Genomic DNA, 23,477 nt, shown 5'->3' on the forward strand with positions numbered 1-23,477 from the left:
TGCCTGCCTGTATAACACCAAACTACTGCCTGTATAATACCAAACTACTGCCTGTATAATACCAAACTACTGCCTGCCTGTATAACACCAAACTACTGCCTGTATAATACCAAACTACTGCCTGTATAATACCAAACTACTACCTGTATAATACCAAACTACTGCCTGTATAATACCAAACTACTGCCTGTATAACACCAAACTACTGCCTGTATAATACCAAACTACTGCCTGTATAATACCAAACTACTGCCTGCCTGCCTATAACACCAAACTACTGCCTGTATAACACCAAACTACTGCCTGTATAACACCAAACTACTGCCTGCCTGTATAATACCAAACTACTGCCTGTATAATACCAAACTACTGCCTGTATAACACCAAACTACTCCCTGCCTGTATAACACCAAACTACTGCCTGTATAATACCAAACTACTGCCTGTATAACACCAAACTACTGCCTGTATAATACCAAACTACTGCCTGTATAATACCAAACTACTGCCTGTATAACACCAAACTACTGCCTGTATAATACCAAACTACTGCCTGTATAATACCAAACTACTGCCTGTATAACACCAAACTACTGCCTGTATAATACCAAACTACTGCCTGTATAATACCAAACTACTGCCTGTATAACACCAAACTACTGCCTGTATAACACCAAACTACTGCCTGTATAATACCAAACTACTGCCTGTATAATACCAAACTACTGCCTATATAATACCAAACTACTGCCTGCCTGTATAATACCAAACTACTGCCTGCCTGTATAATACCAAACTACTGCCTGTATAATACCAAACTACTGCCTGTATAACACCAAACTACTGCCTGTATAATACCAAACTACTGCCTGTATAATACCAAACTACTGCCTGTATAACACCAAACTACTGCCTGTATAATACCAAACTACTGCCTGTATAATACCAAACTACTGCCTGTATAACACCAAACTACTGCCTGTATAACACCAAACTACTGCCTGTATAACACCAAACTACTGCCTGTATAACACCAAACTACTGCCTGTATAACACCAAACTACTGCCTGTATAACACCAAACTACTGCCTGTATAATACCAAACTACTGCCTGTATAATACCAAACTACTGCCTGCCTGTATAATACCAAACTACTGCCTGTATAATACCAAACTACTGCCTGTATAACACCAAACTACTGCCTGTATAACACCAAACTACTGCCTGTATAACACCAAACTACTGCCTGTATAATACCAAACTACTGCCTGTATAATACCAAACTACTGCCTGTATAACACCAAACTACTGCCTGTATAACACCAAACTACTGCCTGTATAATACCAAACTACTGCCTGTATAATACCAAACTACTGCCTGTATAATACCAAACTACTGCCTGTATAATACCAAACTACTGCCTGTATAATACCAAACTACTGCCTGTATAATACCAAACTACTGCCTGCCTGTATAACACCAAACTACTGCCTGCCTGTATAACACCAAACTACTGCCTGTATAACACCAAACTACTGCCTGTATAAAACACCAAACTACTGCCTGTATAACACCAAACTACTGCCTGTATAACACCAAACTACTGCCTGTATAACACCAAACTACTGCCTGTATAACACCAAACTACTGCCTGTATAACACCAAACTACTGCCTGTATAATACCAAACTACTGCCTGTATAATACCAAACTACTGCCTGCCTGTATAATACCAAACTACTGCCTGTATAATACCAAACTACTGCCTGTATAACACCAAACTACTGCCTGTATAACACCAAACTACTGCCTGTATAACACCAAACTACTGCCTGTATAATACCAAACTACTGCCTGTATAATACCAAACTACTGCCTGTATAACACCAAACTACTGCCTGTATAACACCAAACTACTGCCTGTATAATACCAAACTACTGCCTGTATAATACCAAACTACTGCCTGTATAATACCAAACTACTGCCTGTATAACACCAAACTACTGCCTGTATAATACCAAACTACTGCCTGTATAACACCAAACTACTGCCTGTATAACACCAAACTACTGCCTGTATAACACCAAACTACTGCCTGTATAACACCAAACTACTGCCTGTATAACACCAAACTACTGCCTGTATAACACCAAACTACTGCCTGTATAACACCAAACTACTGCCTGTATAACACCAAACTACTGCCTGTATAACACCAAACTACTGCCTGTATAATACCAAACTACTGCCTGTATAATACCAAACTACTGCCTGTATAACACCAAACTACTGCCTGTATAACACCAAACTACTGCCTGTATAACACCAAACTACTGCCTGTATAACACCAAACTACTGCCTGTATAACACCAAACTACTGCCTGTATAACACCAAACTACTGCCTGTATAATACCAAACTACTGCCTGTATAAACTACCAAACTACTGCCTGCCTGTATAATACCAAACTACTGCCTGTATAATACCAAACTACTGCCTGTATAACACCAAACTACTGCCTGTATAACACCAAACTACTGCCTGTATAACACCAAACTACTGCCTGTATAACACCAAACTACTGCCTGTATAACACCAAACTACTGCCTGTATAACACCAAACTACTGCCTGTATAACACCAAACTACTGCCTGTATAATACCAAACTACTGCCTGTATAATACCAAACTACTGCCTGTATAATACCAAACTACTATAATACCAAACTGCCTGTATAATACCAAACTACTGCCTGTATAATACCAAACTACTGCCTGTATAACACCAAACTACTGCCTGTATAACACCAAACTACTGCCTGTATAACACCAAACTACTGCCTGTATAACACCAAACTACTGCCTGTATAACACCAAACTACTGCCTGTATAACACCAAACTACTGCCTGTATAACACCAAACTACTGCCTGTATAATACCAAACTACTGCCTGTATAATACCAAACTACTGCCTGTATAATACCAAACTACTGCCTGTATAATACCAAACTACTGCCTGTATAATACCAAACTACTGCCTGTAAACACCAAACTACTGCCTGTATAACACCAAACTACTGCCTGTATAACACCAAACTACTGCCTGTATAATACCAAACTACTGCCTGTATAATACCAAACTACTGCCTGTATAACACCAAACTACTGCCTGTATAACACCAAACTACTGCCTGTATAATACCAAACTACTGCCTGTATAATACCAAACTACTGCCTGTATAATACCAAACTACTGCCTGTATAATACCAAACTACTGCCTGTATAATACCAAACTACTGCCTGTATAACACCAAACTACTGCCTGTATAACACCAAACTACTGCCTGTATAACACCAAACTACTGCCTGTATAACACCAAACTACTGCCTGTATAACACCAAACTACTGCCTGTATAACACCAAACTACTGCCTGTATAACACCAAACTACTGCCTGTATAACACCAAACTACTGCCTGTATAACACCAAACTACTGCCTGTATAATACCAAACTACTGCCTGTATAATACCAAACTACTGCCTGTATAATACCAAACTACTGCCTGTATAATACCAAACTACTGCCTGTATAACACCAAACTACTGCCTGTATAACACCAAACTACTGCCTGTATAATACCAAACTACTGCCTGTATAATACCAAACTACTGCCTGTATAACACCAAACTACTGCCTGTATAACACCAAACTACTGCCTGTATAATACCAAACTACTGCCTGTATAACACCAAACTACTGCCTGTATAATACCAAACTACTGCCTGTATAACACCAAACTACTGCCTGTATAACACCAAACTACTGCCTGTATAATACCAAACTACTGCCTGTATAACACCAAACTACTGCCTGTATAATACCAAACTACTGCCTGTATAACACCAAACTACTGCCTGTATAACACCAAACTACTGCCTGTATAACACCAAACTACTGCCTGTATAACACCAAACTACTGCCTGTATAACACCAAACTACTGCCTGTATAATACCAAACTACTGCCTGTATAATACCAAACTACTGCCTGTATAACACCAAACTACTGCCTGTATAATACCAAACTACTGCCTGTATAACACCAAACTACTGCCTGTATAACACCAAACTACTGCCTGTATAACACCAAACTACTGCCTGTATAACACCAAACTACTGCCTGTATAACACCAAACTACTGCCTGTATAACACCAAACTACTGCCTGTATAACACCAAACTACTGCCTGTATAACACCAAACTACTGCCTGTATAATACCAAACTACTGCCTGTATAATACCAAACTACTGCCTGCCTATAATACCAAACTACTGCCTGTATAATACCAAACTACTGCCTGTATAACACCAAACTACTGCCTGTATAACACCAAACTACTGCCTGTATAACACCAAACTACTGCCTGTATAATACCAAACTACTGCCTGTATAATACCAAACTACTGCCTGTATAACACCAAACTACTGCCTGTATAACACCAAACTACTGCCTGTATAATACCAAACTACTGCCTGTATAATACCAAACTACTGCCTGTATAATACCAAACTACTGCCTGTATAATACCAAACTACTGCCTGTATAATACCAAACTACTGCCTGCCTGTATAACACCAAACTACTGCCTGCCTGTATAACACCAAACTACTGCCTGTATAACACCAAACTACTGCCTGTATAACACCAAACTACTGCCTGTATAACACCAAACTACTGCCTGTATAACACCAAACTACTGCCTGTATAACACCAAACTACTGCCTGTATAACACCAAACTACTGCCTGTATAATACCAAACTACTGCCTGTATAATACCAAACTACTGCCTGCCTGTATAATACCAAACTACTGCCTGTATAATACCAAACTACTGCCTGTATAACACCAAACTACTGCCTGTATAACACCAAACTACTGCCTGTATAACACCAAACTACTGCCTGTATAATACCAAACTACTGCCTGTATAATACCAAACTACTGCCTGTATAACACCAAACTACTGCCTGTATAACACCAAACTACTGCCTGTATAACACCAAACTACTGCCTGTATAATACCAAACTACTGCCTGTATAATACCAAACTACTGCCTGTATAATACCAAACTACTGCCTGTATAATACCAAACTACTGCCTGTATAACACCAAACTACTGCCTGTATAACACCAAACTACTGCCTGTATAACACCAAACTACTGCCTGTATAACACCAAGCTACTGCCTGTATAACACCAAACTACTGCCTGTATAACACCAAACTACTACCTGTATAACACCAAACTACTGCCTGTATAACACCAAACTACTGCCTGTATAACACCAAACTACTGCCTGTATAATACCAAACTACTGCCTGTATAATACCAAACTACTGCCTGCCTGTATAATACCAAACTACTGCCTGTATAATACCAAACTACTGCCTGTATAACACCAAACTACTGCCTGTATAACACCAAACTACTGCCTGTATAATACCAAACTACTGCCTGTATAACACCAAACTACTGCCTGTATAACACCAAACTACTGCCTGTATAATACCAAACTACTGCCTGTATAATACCAAACTACTGCCTGTATAATACCAAACTACTGCCTGTATAATACCAAACTACTGCCTGTATAATACCAAACTACTGCCTGTATAATACCAAACTACTGCCTGTATAACACCAAACTACTGCCTGCCTGTATAACACCAAACTACTGCCTGTATAATACCAAACTACTGCCTGTATAATACCAAACTACTGCCTGCCTGTATAACACCAAACTACTGCCTGTATAATACCAAACTACTGCCTGTATAATACCAAACTACTACCTGTATAATACCAAACTACTGCCTGTATAATACCAAACTACTGCCTGTATAACACCAAACTACTGCCTATATAATACCAAACTACTGCCTGTATAATACCAAACTACTGCCTGCCTGTATAACACCAAACTACTGCCTGTATAACACCAAACTACTGCCTGTATAACACCAAACTACTGCCTGCCTGTATAATACCAAACTACTGCCTGTATAATACCAAACTACTGCCTGTATAACACCAAACTACTCCCTGCCTGTATAACACCAAACTACTGCCTGTATAATACCAAACTACTGCCTGTATAACACCAAACTACTGCCTGTATAATACCAAACTACTGCCTGTATAATACCAAACTACTGCCTGTATAACACCAAACTACTGCCTGTATAATACCAAACTACTGCCTGTATAATACCAAACTACTGCCTGTATAATACCAAACTACTGCCTGTATAACACCAAACTACTGCCTGTATAATACCAAACTACTGCCTGTATAATACCAAACTACTGCCTGTATAACACCAAACTACTGCCTGTATAACACCAAACTACTGCCTGTATAATACCAAACTACTGCCTGTATAATACCAAACTACTGCCTATATAATACCAAACTACTGCCTGCCTGTATAATACCAAACTACTGCCTGCCTGTATAATACCAAACTACTGCCTGTATAATACCAAACTACTGCCTGTATAACACCAAACTACTGCCTGTATAATACCAAACTACTGCCTGTATAATACCAAACTACTGCCTGTATAACACCAAACTACTGCCTGTATAATACCAAACTACTGCCTGTATAATACCAAACTACTGCCTGTATAACACCAAACTACTGCCTGTATAACACCAAACTACTGCCTGTATAACACCAAACTACTGCCTGTATAATACCAAACTACTGCCTGCCTGTATAATACCAAACTACTGCCTGTATAATACCAAACTACTGCCTGCCTGTATAACACCAAACTACTGCCTGTATAACACCAAACTACTGCCTGTATAACACCAAACTACTGCCTGTATAATACCAAACTACTGCCTGTATAACACCAAACTACTGCCTGTATAACACCAAACTACTGCCTGTATAATACCAAACTACTGCCTGTATAACACCAAACTACTGCCTGTATAACACCAAACTACTGCCTGTATAACACCAAACTACTGCCTGTATAACACCAAACTACTGCCTGTATAATACCAAACTACTGCCTGTATAATACCAAACTACTGCCTGTATAATACCAAACTACTGCCTGCCTGTATAACACCAAACTACTGCCTGTATAATACCAAACTACTGCCTGCCTGTATAACACCAAACTACTGCCTGTATAACACCAAACTACTGCCTGTATAACACCAAACTACTGCCTGTATAATACCAAACTACTGCCTGCCTGTATAATACCAAACTACTGCCTGCCTGTATAATACCAAACTACTGCCTGTATAACACCAAACTACTGCCTGTATAACACCAAACTACTGCCTGTATAACACCAAACTACTGCCTGTATAATACCAAACTACTGCCTGTATAATACCAAACTACTGCCTGCACCAAACTACTGCCTATAATACCAAACTACTGCCTGTATAATACCAAACTACTGCCTGTATAATACCAAACTACTGCCTGTATAATACCAAACTACTGCCTGTATAACACCAAACTACTGCCTGTATAACACCAAACTACTGCCTGTATAACACCAAACTACTGCCTGTATAACACCAAACTACTGCCTGTATAACACCAAACTACTGCCTGTATAATACCAAACTACTGCCTGTATAATACCAAACTACTGCCTGTATAACACCAAACTACTGCCTGTATAATACCAAACTACTGCCTGTATAATACCAAACTACTGCCTGTATAATACCAAACTACTGCCTGTATAACACCAAACTACTGCCTGTATAATACCAAACTACTGCCTGTATAATACCAAACTACTGCCTGTATAACACCAAACTACTGCCTGTATAACACCAAACTACTGCCTGTATAATACCAAACTACTGCCTGTATAATACCAAACTACTGCCTATATAATACCAAACTACTGCCTGCCTGTATAATACCAAACTACTGCCTGCCTGTATAATACCAAACTACTGCCTGTATAACACCAAACTACTGCCTGTATAATACCAAACTACTGCCTGTATAATACCAAACTACTGCCTGTATAACACCAAACTACTGCCTGTATAATACCAAACTACTGCCTGTATAATACCAAACTACTGCCTGTATAACACCAAACTACTGCCTGTATAACACCAAACTACTGCCTGTATAACACCAAACTACTGCCTGTATAACACCAAACTACTGCCTGTATAATACCAAACTACTGCCTGCCTGTATAATACCAAACTACTGCCTGTATAATACCAAACTACTGCCTGTATAACACCAAACTACTGCCTGTATAATACCAAACTACTGCCTATAATACCAAACTACTGCCTGTATAACACCAAACTACTGCCTGTATAACACCAAACTACTGCCTGTATAATACCAAACTACTGCCTGTATAACACCAAACTACTGCCTATAACCTGCCTGTATAATACCAAACTACTGCCTGTATAACACCAAACTACTGCCTGTATAACACCAAACTACTGCCTGTATAATACCAAACTACTGCCTGTATAATACCAAACTACTGCCTGTATAATACCAAACTACTGCCTGTATAACACCAAACTACTGCCTGTATAATACCAAACTACTGCCTGTATAACACCAAACTACTGCCTGTATAATACCAAACTACTGCCTGTATAACACCAAACTACTGCCTGCCTGTATAACACCATAACACCAAACTACTGCCTGTATAACACCAAACTACTGCCTGTATAACACCAAACTACTGCCTGTATAACACCAAACTACTGCCTGTATAACACCAAACTACTGCCTGTATAACACCAAACTACTGCCTGTATAACACCAAACTACTGCCTGTATAATACCAAACTACTGCCTGTATAATACCAAACTACTGCCTGCCTGTATAATACCAAACTACTGCCTGTATAATACCAAACTACTGCCTGTATAACACCAAACTACTGCCTGTATAACACCAAACTACTGCCTGTATAACACCAAACTACTGCCTGTATAATACCAAACTACTGCCTGTATAATACCAAACTACTGCCTGTATAACACCAAACTACTGCCTGTATAACACCAAACTACTGCCTGTATAATACCAAACTACTGCCTGTATAATACCAAACTACTGCCTGTATAATACCAAACTACTGCCTGTATAATACCAAACTACTGCCTGTATAATACCAAACTACTGCCTGCCTGTATAACACCAAACTACTGCCTGCCTGTATAACACCAAACTACTGCCTGTATAACACCAAACTACTGCCTGTATAACACCAAACTACTGCCTGTATAACACCAAACTACTGCCTGTATAACACCAAACTACTGCCTGTATAATACCAAACTACTGCCTGTATAACACCAAACTACTGCCTGTATAATACCAAACTACTGCCTGTATAATACCAAACTACTGCCTGCCTGTATAATACCAAACTACTGCCTGTATAATACCAAACTACTGCCTGTATAACACCAAACTACTGCCTGTATAACACCAAACTACTGCCTGTATAACACCAAACTACTGCCTGTATAATACCAAACTACTGCCTGTATAATACCAAACTACTGCCTGTATAACACCAAACTACTGCCTGTATAACACCAAACTACTGCCTGTATAATACCAAACTACTGCCTGTATAATACCAAACTACTGCCTGTATAATACCAAACTACTGCCTGTATAATACCAAACTACTGCCTGTATAACACCAAACTACTGCCTGTATAACACCAAACTACTGCCTGTATAACACCAAACTACTGCCTGTATAACACCAAACTACTGCCTGTATAACACCAAACTACTGCCTGTATAACACCAAACTACTGCCTGTATAACACCAAACTACTGCCTGTATAACACCAAACTACTGCCTGTATAACACCAAACTACTGCCTGTATAACACCAAACTACTGCCTGTATAATACCAAACTACTGCCTGTATAATACCAAACTACTGCCTGCCTGTATAATACCAAACTACTGCCTGTATAATACCAAACTACTGCCTGTATAACACCAAACCAAACTACTGCCTGTATAACACCAAACTACTGCCTGTATAATACCAAACTACTGCCTGTATAACACCAAACTACTGCCTGTATAACACCAAACTACTGCCTGTATAATACCAAACTACTGCCTGTATAATACCAAACTACTGCCTGTATAATACCAAACTACTGCCTGTATAATACCAAACTACTGCCTGTATAATACCAAACTACTGCCTGCCTGTATAACACCAAACTACTGCCTGCCTGTATAACACCAAACTACTGCCTGTATAATACCAAACTACTGCCTGTATAACCAAACTACTGCCTGCCTGTATAACACCAAACTACTGCCTGTATAATACCAAACTACTGCCTGTATAATACCAAACTACTGCCTGTATAATACCAAACTACTGCCTGTATAATACCAAACTACTGCCTGTATAACACCAAACTACTGCCTATATAATACCAAACTACTGCCTGTATAATACCAAACTACTGCCTGCCTGTATAACACCAAACTACTGCCTGTATAACACCAAACTACTGCCTGTATAACACCAAACTACTGCCTGCCTGTATAATACCAAACTACTGCCTGTATAATACCAAACTACTGCCTGTATAACACCAAACTACTCCCTGCCTGTATAACACCAAACTACTGCCTGTATAATACCAAACTACTGCCTGTATAACACCAAACTACTGCCTGTATAATACCAAACTACTGCCTGTATAATACCAAACTACTGCCTGTATAACACCAAACTACTGCCTGTATAATACCAAACTACTGCCTGTATAATACCAAACTACTGCCTGTATAACACCAAACTACTGCCTGTATAACACCAAACTACTGCCTGTATAACACCAAACTACTGCCTGTATAATACCAAACTACTGCCTGTATAACACCAAACTACTGCCTGTATAACACCAAACTACTGCCTGTATAATACCAAACTACTGCCTGTATAATACCAAACTACTGCCTGTATAATACCAAACTACTGCCTGTATAACACCTGCCTGTATAATACCAAACTACTGCCCTGTATAATACCAAACTACTGCCTGTATAATACCAAACTACTGCCTGTATAACACCAAACTACTGCCTGTATAATACCAAACTACTGCCTGTATAATACCAAACTACTGCCTGTATAACACCAAACTACTGCCTGTATAATACCAAACTACTGCCTGTATAATACCAAACTACTGCCTGTATAACACCAAACTACTGCCTGTATAACACCAAACTACTGCCTGTATAACACCAAACTACTGCCTGTATAACACCAAACTACTGCCTGTATAATACCAAACTACTGCCTGCCTGTATAACACCAAACTACTGCCTGTATAATACCAAACTACTGCCTGTATAACACCAAACTGCCTGTATAACACCAAACTACTGCCTGTATAACTACTGCCTGTATAATACCAAACTACTGCCTGTATAACACCAAACTACTGCCTGTATAACACCAAACTACTGCCTGTATAATACCAAACTAGCCTGCCTGTATAACACCAAACTACTGCCTGCCTGTATAATACCAAACTACTGCCTGTATAACACCAAACTACTGCCTGTATAACACCAAACTACTGCCTGTATAACACCAAACTACTGCCTGTATAATACCAAACTACTGCCTGTATAATACCAAACTACTGCCTGTATAATACCAAACTACTGCCTGTATAACACCAAACTACTGCCTGTATAATACCAAACTACTGCCTGTATAACACCAAACTACTGCCTGTATAACACCAAACTACTGCCTGTATAATACCAAACTACTGCCTGTATAACACCAAACTACTGCCTGTATAATACCAAACTACTGCCTGTATAACACCAAACTACTGCCTGTACTGCCTGTATAATACCAAACTACTGCCTGTATAACACCAAACTACTGCCTGTATAACACCAAACTACTGCCTGTATAACACCAAACTACTGCCTGTATAACACCAAACTACTGCCTGTATAACACCAAACTACTGCCTGTATAATACCAAACTACTGCCTGCCTGTATAATACCAAACTACTGCCCTGTATAATACCAAACTACTGCCTGTATAACACCAAACTACTGCCTGTATAACACCAAACTACTGCCTGTATAACACCAAACTACTGCCTGTATAATACCAAACTACTGCCTGTATAATACCAACTACTGCCTGCCAAACTACTGCCTGTATAATACCAAACTACTGCCTGTATAATACCAAACTACTGCCTGTATAATACCAAACTACTGCCTGTATAACACCAAACTACTGCCTGTATAACACCAAACTACTGCCTGCCTGTATAACACCAAACTACTGCCTGTATAATACCAAACTACTGCCTGTATAACACCAAACTACTGCCTGTATAATACCAAACTACTGCCTGTATAATACCAAACTACTGCCTGTATAACACCAAACTATAATACCAAACTACTGCCTGTATAACACCAAACTACTGCCTGTATAATACCAAACTACTGCCTGTATAACACCAAACTACTGCCTGTATAATACCAAACTACTGCCTGTATAATACCAAACTACTGCCTGTATAACACCAAACTACTGCCTGTATAACACCAAACTACTGCCTGTATAATACCAAACTACTGCCTGTATAATACCAAACTACTGCCTATATAATACCAAACTACTGCCTGCCTGTATAATACCAAACTACTGCCTGCCTGTATAATACCAAACTACTGCCTGTATAACACCAAACTACTGCCTGTATAATACCAAACTACTGCCTGTATAATACCAAACTACTGCCTGTATAACACCAAACTACTGCCTGTATAATACCAAACTACTGCCTGTATAATACCAAACTACTGCCTGTATAACACCAAACTACTGCCTGTATAACACCAAACTACTGCCTGTATAACACCAAACTACTGCCTGTATAACACCAAACTACTGCCTGTATAATACCAAACTACTGCCTGCCTATATAATACCAAACTACTGCCTGTATAATACCAAACTACTGCCTGCCTGTATAACACCAAACTACTGCCTGTATAATACCAAACTACTGCCTGCCTGTATAATACCAAACTACTGCCTGTATAACACCAAACTACTGCCTGTATAACACCAAACTACTGCCTGTATAATACCAAACTACTGCCTGCCTGTATAATACCAAACTACTGCCTGCCTGTATAATACCAAACTACTGCCTGTATAACACCAAACTACTGCCTGTATAACACCAAACTACTGCCTGTATAATACCAAACTACTGCCTGTATAATACCAAACTACTGCCTGTATAATACCAAACTACTGCCTGTATAACACCAAACTACTGCCTGTATAATACCAAACTACTGCCTGTATAATACCAAACTACTGCCTGTATAATACCAAACTACTGCCTGCCTGTATAACACCAAACTACTGCCTGCCTGTATAACACCAAACTACTGCCTGTATAACACCAAACTACTGCCTGTATAACACCAAACTACTGCCTGTATAACACCAAACTACTGCCTGTATAACACCAAACTACTGCCTGTATAACACCAAACTACTGCCTGTATAACACCAAACTACTGCCTGTATAATACCAAACTACTGCCTGTATAATACCAAACTACTGCCTGTATAATACCAAACTACTGCCTGTATAATACCAAACTACTGCCTGTATAACACCAAACTACTGCCTGTATAACACCAAACTACTGCCTGTATAACACCAAACTACTGCCTGTATAATACCAAACTACTGCCTGTATAACACCAAACTACTGCCTGTATAACACCAAACCAAACTACTGCCTGTATAATACCAAACTACTGCCTGTATAATACCAAACTACTGCCTGTATAATACCAAACTACTGCCTGTATAATACCAAACTACTAAACTACTGCCTGTATAACACCAAACTACTGCCTGTATAACACCAAACTACTGCCTGTATAACACCAAACTACTGCCTGTATAACACCAAACTACTGCCTGTATAACACCAAACTACTGCCTGTATAACACCAAACTACTGCCTGTATAACACCAAACTACTGCCTGTATAATACCAAACTACTGCCTGTATAACACCAAACTACTGCCTGTATAATACCAAACTACTGCCTGTATAATACCAAACTACTGCCTGCCTGTATAATACCAAACTACTGCCTGTATAATACCAAACTACTGCCTGTATAACACCAAACTACTGCCTGTATAACACCAAACTACTGCCTGTATAATACCAAACTACTGCCTGTATAATACCAAACTACTGCCTGTATAACACCAAACTACTGCCTGTATAACACCAAACTACTGCCTGTATAATACCAAACTACTGCCTGTATAATACCAAACTACTGCCTGTATAACACCAAACTACTGCCTGTATAACACCAAACTACTGCCTGTATAATACCAAACTACTGCCTGTATAACACCAAACTACTGCCTGTATAACACCAAACTACTGCCTGTATAACACCAAACTACTGCCTGTATAACACCAAACTACTGCCTGTATAATACCAAACTACTGCCTGTATAACACCAAACTACTGCCTGTATAATACCAAACTACTGCCTGTATAACACCAAACTACTGCCTGTATAACACCAAACTACTGCCTGTATAACACCAAACTACTGCCTGTATAACACCAAACTACTGCCTGTATAACACCAAACTACTGCCTGTATAATACCAAACTACTGCCTGTATAATACCAAACTACTGCCTGTATAACACCAAACTACTGCCTGTATAATACCAAACTACTGCCTGTATAACACCAAACTACTGCCTGTATAACACCAAACTACTGCCTGTATAACACCAAACTACTGCCTGTATAACACCAAACTACTGCCTGTATAACACCAAACTACTGCCTGTATAACACCAAACTACTGCCTGTATAACACCAAACTACTGCCTGTATAACACCAAACTACTGCCTGTATAACACCAAACTACTGCCTGTATAATACCAAACTACTGCCTGTATAATACCAAACTACTGCCTGCCTGTATAATACCAAACTACTGCCTGTATAATACCAAACTACTGCCTGTATAACACCAAACTACTGCCTGTATAACACCAAACTACTGCCTGTATAACACCAAACTACTGCCTGTATAATACCAAACTACTGCCTGTATAATACCAAACTACTGCCTGTATAACACCAAACTACTGCCTGTATAACACCAAACTACTGCCTGTATAATACCAAACTACTGCCTGTATAATACCAAACTACTGCCTGTATAATACCAAACTACTGCCTGTATAAACTACTGCCTGCCTGTATAACACCAAACTACTGCCTGCCTGTATAACACCAAACTACTGCCTGTATAACACCAAACTACTGCCTGTATAACACCAAACTACTGCCTGTATAACACCAAACTACTGCCTGTATAACACCAAACTACTGCCTGTATAACACCAAACTACTGCCTGTATAATACCAAACTACTGCCTGTATAATACCAAACTACTGCCTGCCTGTATAATACCAAACTACTGCCTGTATAATACCAAACTACTGCCTGTATAACACCAAACTACTGCCTGTATAACACCAAACTACTGCCTGTATAATACCAAACTACTGCCTGTATAACACCAAACTACTGCCTGTATAACACCAAACTACTGCCTGTATAATACCAAACTACTGCCTGTATAATACCAAACTACTGCCTGTATAATACCAAACTACTGCCTGTATAATACCAAACTACTGCCTGTATAATACCAAACTACTGCCTGCCTGTATAACACCAAACTACTGCCTGCCTGTATAACACCAAACTACTGCCTGTATAATACCAAACTACTGCCTGTATAATACCAAACTACTGCCTGCCTGTATAACACCAAACTACTGCCTGTATAATACCAAACTACTGCCTGTATAATACCAAACTACTACCTGTATAATACCAAACTACTGCCTGTATAATACCAAACTACTGCCTGTATAACACCAAACTACTGCCTATATAATACCAAACTACTGCCTGTATAATACCAAACTACTGCCTGCCTGTATAACACCAAACTACTGCCTGTATAACACCAAACTACTGCCTGTATAACACCAAACTACTGCCTGCCTGTATAATACCAAACTACTGCCTGTATAATACCAAACTACTGCCTGTATAACACCAAACTACTCCCTGCCTGTATAACACCAAACTACTGCCTGTATAATACCAAACTACTGCCTGTATAACACCAAACTACTGCCTGTATAATACCAAACTACTGCCTGTATAATACCAAACTACTGCCTGTATAACACCAAACTACTGCCTGTATAATACCAAACTACTGCCTGTATAATACCAAACTACTGCCTGTATAACACCAAACTACTGCCTGTATAACACCAAACTACTGCCTGTATAATACCAAACTACTGCCTGTATAATACCAAACTACTGCCTGTATAACACCAAACTACTGCCTGTATAACACCAAACTACTGCCTGTATAATACCAAACTACTGCCTGTATAATACCAAACTACTGCCTGTATAATACCAAACTACTGCCTGCCTGTATAATACCAAACTACTGCCTGCCTGTATAATACCAAACTACTGCCTGTATAACACCAAACTACTGCCTGTATAACACCAAACTACTGCCTGTATAATACCAAACTACTGCCTGTATAACACCAAACTACTGCCTGTATAACACCAAACTACTGCCTGTATAATACCAAACTACTGCCTGTATAATACCAAACTACTGCCTGTATAACACCAAACTACTGCCTGTATAACACCAAACTACTGCCTGTATAACACCAAACTACTGCCTGTATAACACCAAACTACTGCCTGTATAACACCAAACTACTGCCTGTATAACACCAAACTACTGCCTGTATAATACCAAACTACTGCCTGTATAACACCAAACTACTGCCTGCCTATAATACCAAACTACTGCCTGTATAATACCAAACTACTGCCTGTATAATACCAAACTACTGCCTGTATAACACCAAACTACTGCCTGTATAATACCAAACTACTGCCTGTATAATACCAAACTACTGCCTGTATAACACCAAACTACTGCCTGTATAACACCAAACTACCAAACTACTGCCTGTATAATACCAAACTACTGCCTGTATAATACCAAACTACTGCCTGTATAACACCAAACTACTGCCTGTATAATACCAAACTACTGCCTGTATAATACCAAACTACTGCCTGTATAATACCAAACTACTGCCTGCCTGTATAACACCAAACTACTGCCTGTATAACACCAAACTACTGCCTGTATAACACCAAACTACTGCCTGTATAACACCAAACTACTGCCTGTATAACACCAAACTACTGCCTGTATAACACCAAACTACTGCCTGTATAACACCAAACTACTGCCTGTATAATACCAAACTACTGCCTGTATAATACCAAACTACTGCCTGCCTGTATAATACCAAACTACTGCCTGTATAATACCAAACTACTGCCTGTATAACACCAAACTACTGCCTGTATAACACCAAACTACTGCCTGTATAACACCAAACTACTGCCTGTATAATACCAAACTACTGCCTGTATAACACCAAACTACTGCCTGTATAACACCAAACTACTGCCTGTATAACACCAAACTACTGCCTGTATAATACCAAACTACTGCCTGTATAATACCAAACTACTGCCTGTATAATACCAAACTACTGCCTGTATAATACCAAACTACTGCCTGTATAATACCAAACTACTGCCTGTATAACACCAAACTACTGCCTGTATAACACCAAACTACTGCCTGTATAACACCAAACTACTGCCTGTATAACACCAAACTACTGCCTGTATAACACCAAACTACTGCCTGTATAACACCAAACTACTGCCTGTATAACACCAAACTACTGCCTGTATAACACCAAACTACTGCCTGTATAACACCAAACTACTGCCTGTATAATACCAAACTACTGCCTGTATAATACCAAACTACTGCCTGTATAATACCAAACTACTGCCTGTATAATACCAAACTACTGCCTGTATAACACCAAACTACTGCCTGTATAACACCAAACTACTGCCTGTATAATACCAAACTACTGCCTGTATAATACCAAACTACTGCCTGTATAACACCAAACTACTGCCTGTATAACACCAAACTACTGCCTGTATAATACCAAACTACTGCCTGTATAACACCAAACTACTGCCTGTATAATACCAAACTACTGCCTGTATAACACCAAACTACTGCCTGTATAACACCAAACTACTGCCTGTATAATACCAAACTACTGCCTGTATAACACCAAACTACTGCCTGTATAATACCAAACTACTGCCTGTATAACACCAAACTACTGCCTGTATAACACCAAACTACTGCCTGTATAACACCAAACTACTGCCTGTATAACACCAAACTACTGCCTGTATAACACCAAACTACTGCCTGTATAATACCAAACTACTGCCTGTATAATACCAAACTACTGCCTGTATAACACCAAACTACTGCCTGTATAACACCAAACTACTGCCTGTATAACACCAAACTACTGCCTGTATAACACCAAACTACTGCCTGTATAACACCAAACTACTGCCTGTATAACACCAAACTACTGCCTGTATAACACCAAACTACTGCCTGTATAACACCAAACTACTGCCTGTATAACACCAAACTACTGCCTGTATAATACCAAACTACTGCCTGTATAATACCAAACTACTGCCTGCCTGTATAATACCAAACTACTGCCTGTATAATACCAAACTACTGCCTGTATAACACCAAACTACTGCCTGTATAACACCAAACTACTGCCTGTATAACACCAAACTACTGCCTGTATAATACCAAACTACTGCCTGTATAATACCAAACTACTGCCTGTATAACACCAAACTACTGCCTGTATAACACCAAACTACTGCCTGTATAATACCAAACTACTGCCTGTATAATACCAAACTACTGCCTGTATAATACCAAACTACTGCCTGTATAATACCAAACTACTGCCTGTATAATACCAAACTACTGCCTGCCTGTATAACACCAAACTACTGCCTGTATAACACCAAACTACTGCCTGTATAACACCAAACTACTGCCTGTATAACACCAAACTACTGCCTGTATAACACCAAACTACTGCCTGTATAACACCAAACTACTGCCTGTATAACACCAAACTACTGCCTGTATAATACCAAACTACTGCCTGTATAATACCAAACTACTGCCTGCCTGTATAATACCAAACTACTGCCTGTATAATACCAAACTACTGCCTGTATAACACCAAACTACTGCCTGTATAACACCAAACTACTGCCTGTATAACACCAAACTACTGCCTGTATAATACCAAACTACTGCCTGTATAATACCAAACTACTGCCTGTATAACACCAAACTACTGCCTGTATAACACCAAACTACTGCCTGTATAATACCAAACTACTGCCTGTATAATACCAAACTACTGCCTGTATAATACCAAACTACTGCCTGTATAATACCAAACTACTGCCTGTATAATACCAAACTACTGCCTGTATAACACCAAACTACTGCCTGTATAACACCAAACTACTGCCTGTATAACACCAAACTACTGCCTGTATAACACCAAACTACTGCCTGTATAACACCAAACTACTGCCTGTATAACACCAAACTACTGCCTGTATAACACCAAACTACTGCCTGTATAACACCAAACTACTGCCTGTATAACACCAAACTACTGCCTGTATAATACCAAACTACTGCCTGTATAATACCAAACTACTGCCTGCCTGTATAATACCAAACTACTGCCTGTATAATACCAAACTACTGCCTGTATAACACCAAACTACTGCCTGTATAACACCAAACTACTGCCTGTATAATACCAAACTACTGCCTGTATAACACCAAACTACTGCCTGTATAACACCAAACTACTGCCTGTATAATACCAAACTACTGCCTGTATAATACCAAACTACTGCCTGTATAATACCAAACTACTGCCTGTATAATACCAAACTACTGCCTGTATAATACCAAACTACTGCCTGTATAATACCAAACTACTGCCTGCCTGTATAACACCAAACTACTGCCTGCCTGTATAACACCAAACTACTGCCTGTATAATACCAAACTACTGCCTGTATAATACCAAACTACTGCCTGCCTGTATAACACCAAACTACTGCCTGTATAATACCAAACTACTGCCTGTATAATACCAAACTACTACCTGTATAATACCAAACTACTGCCTGTATAATACCAAACTACTGCCTGTATAACACCAAACTACTGCCTATATAATACCAAACTACTGCCTGTATAATACCAAACTACTGCCTGCCTGTATAACACCAAACTACTGCCTGTATAACACCAAACTACTGCCTGTATAACACCAAACTACTGCCTGTATAATACCAAACTACTGCCTGTATAATACCAAACTACTGCCTGTATAACACCAAACTACTCCCTGCCTGTATAACACCAAACTACTGCCTGTATAATACCAAACTACTGCCTGTATAACACCAAACTACTGCCTGTATAATACCAAACTACTGCCTGTATAATACCAAACTACTGCCTGTATAACACCAAACTACTGCCTGTATAATACCAAACTACTGCCTGTATAATACCAAACTACTGCCTGTATAATACCAAACTACTGCCTGTATAACACCAAACTACTGCCTGTATAATACCAAACTACTGCCTGTATAATACCAAACTACTGCCTGTATAACACCAAACTACTGCCTGTATAACACCAAACTACTGCCTGTATAATAAACTACTGCCTGTATAATACCAAACTACTGCCTGTATAATACCAAACTACTGCCTGTATAATACCAAACTACTGCCTGTATAATACCAAACTACTGCCTGCCTGTATAACACCAAACTACTGCCTGCCTGTATAACACCAAACTACTGCCTGTATAATACCAAACTACTGCCTGTATAATACCAAACTACTGCCTGTATAACACCAAACTACTGCCTGTATAATACCAAACTACTGCCTGTATAATACCAAACTACTACCTGTATAATACCAAACTACTGCCTGTATAATACCAAACTACTGCCTGTATAACACCAAACTACTGCCTATATAATACCAAACTACTGCCTGTATAATACCAAACTACTGCCTGTATAACACCAAACTACTGCCTGTATAACACCAAACTACTGCCTGTATAACACCAAACTACTGCCTGCCTGTATAATACCAAACTACTGCCTGTATAATACCAAACTACTGCCTGTATAACACCAAACTACTCCCTGCCTGTATAACACCAAACTACTGCCTGTATAATACCAAACTACTGCCTGTATAACACCAAACTACTGCCTGTATAATACCAAACTACTGCCTGTATAATACCAAACTACTGCCTGTATAACACCAAACTACTGCCTGTATAATACCAAACTACTGCCTGTATAATACCAAACTACTGCCTGTATAATACCAAACTACTGCCTGTATAACACCAAACTACTGCCTGTATAATACCAAACTACTGCCTGTATAATACCAAACTACTGCCTGTATAACACCAAACTACTGCCTGTATAACACCAAACTACTGCCTGTATAATACCAAACTACTGCCTGTATAATACCAAACTACTGCCTATATAATACCAAACTACTGCCTGCCTGTATAATACCAAACTACTGCCTGCCTGTATAATACCAAACTACTGCCTGTATAATACCAAACTACTGCCTGTATAACACCAAACTACTGCCTGTATAATACCAAACTACTGCCTGTATAATACCAAACTACTGCCTGTATAACACCAAACTACTGCCTGTATAATACCAAACTACTGCCTGTATAATACCAAACTACTGCCTGTATAACACCAAACTACTGCCTGTATAACACCAAACTACTGCCTGTATAACACCAAACTACTGCCTGTATAACACCAAACTACTGCCTGTATAATACCAAACTACTGCCTGCCTGTATAATACCAAACTACTGCCTGTATAATACCAAACTACTGCCTGCCTGTATAACACCAAACTACTGCCTGTATAATACCAAACTACTGCCTGCCTGTATAATACCAAACTACTGCCTGTATAACACCAAACTACTGCCTGTATAACACCAAACTACTGCCTGTATAATACCAAACTACTGCCTGCCTGTATAATACCAAACTACTGCCTGCCTGTATAATACCAAACTACTGCCTGTATAACACCAAACTACTGCCTGTATAACACCAAACTACTGCCTGTATAATACCAAACTACTGCCTGTATAATACCAAACTACTGCCTGTATAATACCAAACTACTGCCTGTATAACACCAAACTACTGCCTGTATAATACCAAACTACTGCCTGTATAATACCAAACTACTGCCTGCCTGTATAATACCAAACTACTGCCTGTATAATACCAAACTACTGCCTGTATAATACCAAACTACTGCCTGTATAATACCAAACTACTGCCTGTATAATACCAAACTACTGCCTGTATAACACCAAACTACTCCCTGCCTGTATAACACCAAACTACTGCCTGTATAATACCAAACTACTGCCTGTATAACACCAAACTACTGCCTGTATAATACCAAACTACTGCCTGTATAATACCAAACTACTGCCTGTATAACACCAAACTACTGCCTGTATAATACCAAACTACTGCCTGTATAATACCAAACTACTGCCTGTATAATACCAAACTACTGCCTGTATAACACCAAACTACTGCCTGTATAATACCAAACTACTGCCTGTATAATACCAAACTACTGCCTGTATAACACCAAACTACTGCCTGTATAACACCAAACTACTGCCTGTATAATACCAAACTACTGCCTGTATAATACCAAACTACTGCCTATATAATACCAAACTACTGCCTGCCTGTATAATACCAAACTACTGCCTGCCTGTATAATACCAAACTACTGCCTGTATAATACCAAACTACTGCCTGTATAACACCAAACTACTGCCTGTATAATACCAAACTACTGCCTGTATAATACCAAACTACTGCCTGTATAACACCAAACTACTGCCTGTATAATACCAAACTACTGCCTGTATAATACCAAACTACTGCCTGTATAACACCAAACTACTGCCTGTATAACACCAAACTACTGCCTGTATAACACCAAACTACTGCCTGTATAACACCAAACTACTGCCTGTATAATACCAAACTACTGCCTGCCTGTATAATACCAAACTACTGCCTGTATAATACCAAACTACTGCCTGC

General features: G+C 39.2%; 1 protein-coding gene across 2 annotated transcripts in view; it reads left to right on the top strand.

The window, feature by feature from the left end:
• best4 (bestrophin 4) overlaps window positions 1-23,477 on the top strand; it is a 44,902-nt gene that overhangs the window by 19,029 nt on the left and 2,396 nt on the right. The window lies entirely within an intron of this gene.

The sequence above is a fragment of the Oncorhynchus nerka genome, linkage group LG9b (assembly GCF_034236695.1).
Source record: "Oncorhynchus nerka isolate Pitt River linkage group LG9b, Oner_Uvic_2.0, whole genome shotgun sequence".
Lineage (NCBI taxonomy): Eukaryota > Metazoa > Chordata > Actinopteri > Salmoniformes > Salmonidae > Oncorhynchus > Oncorhynchus nerka.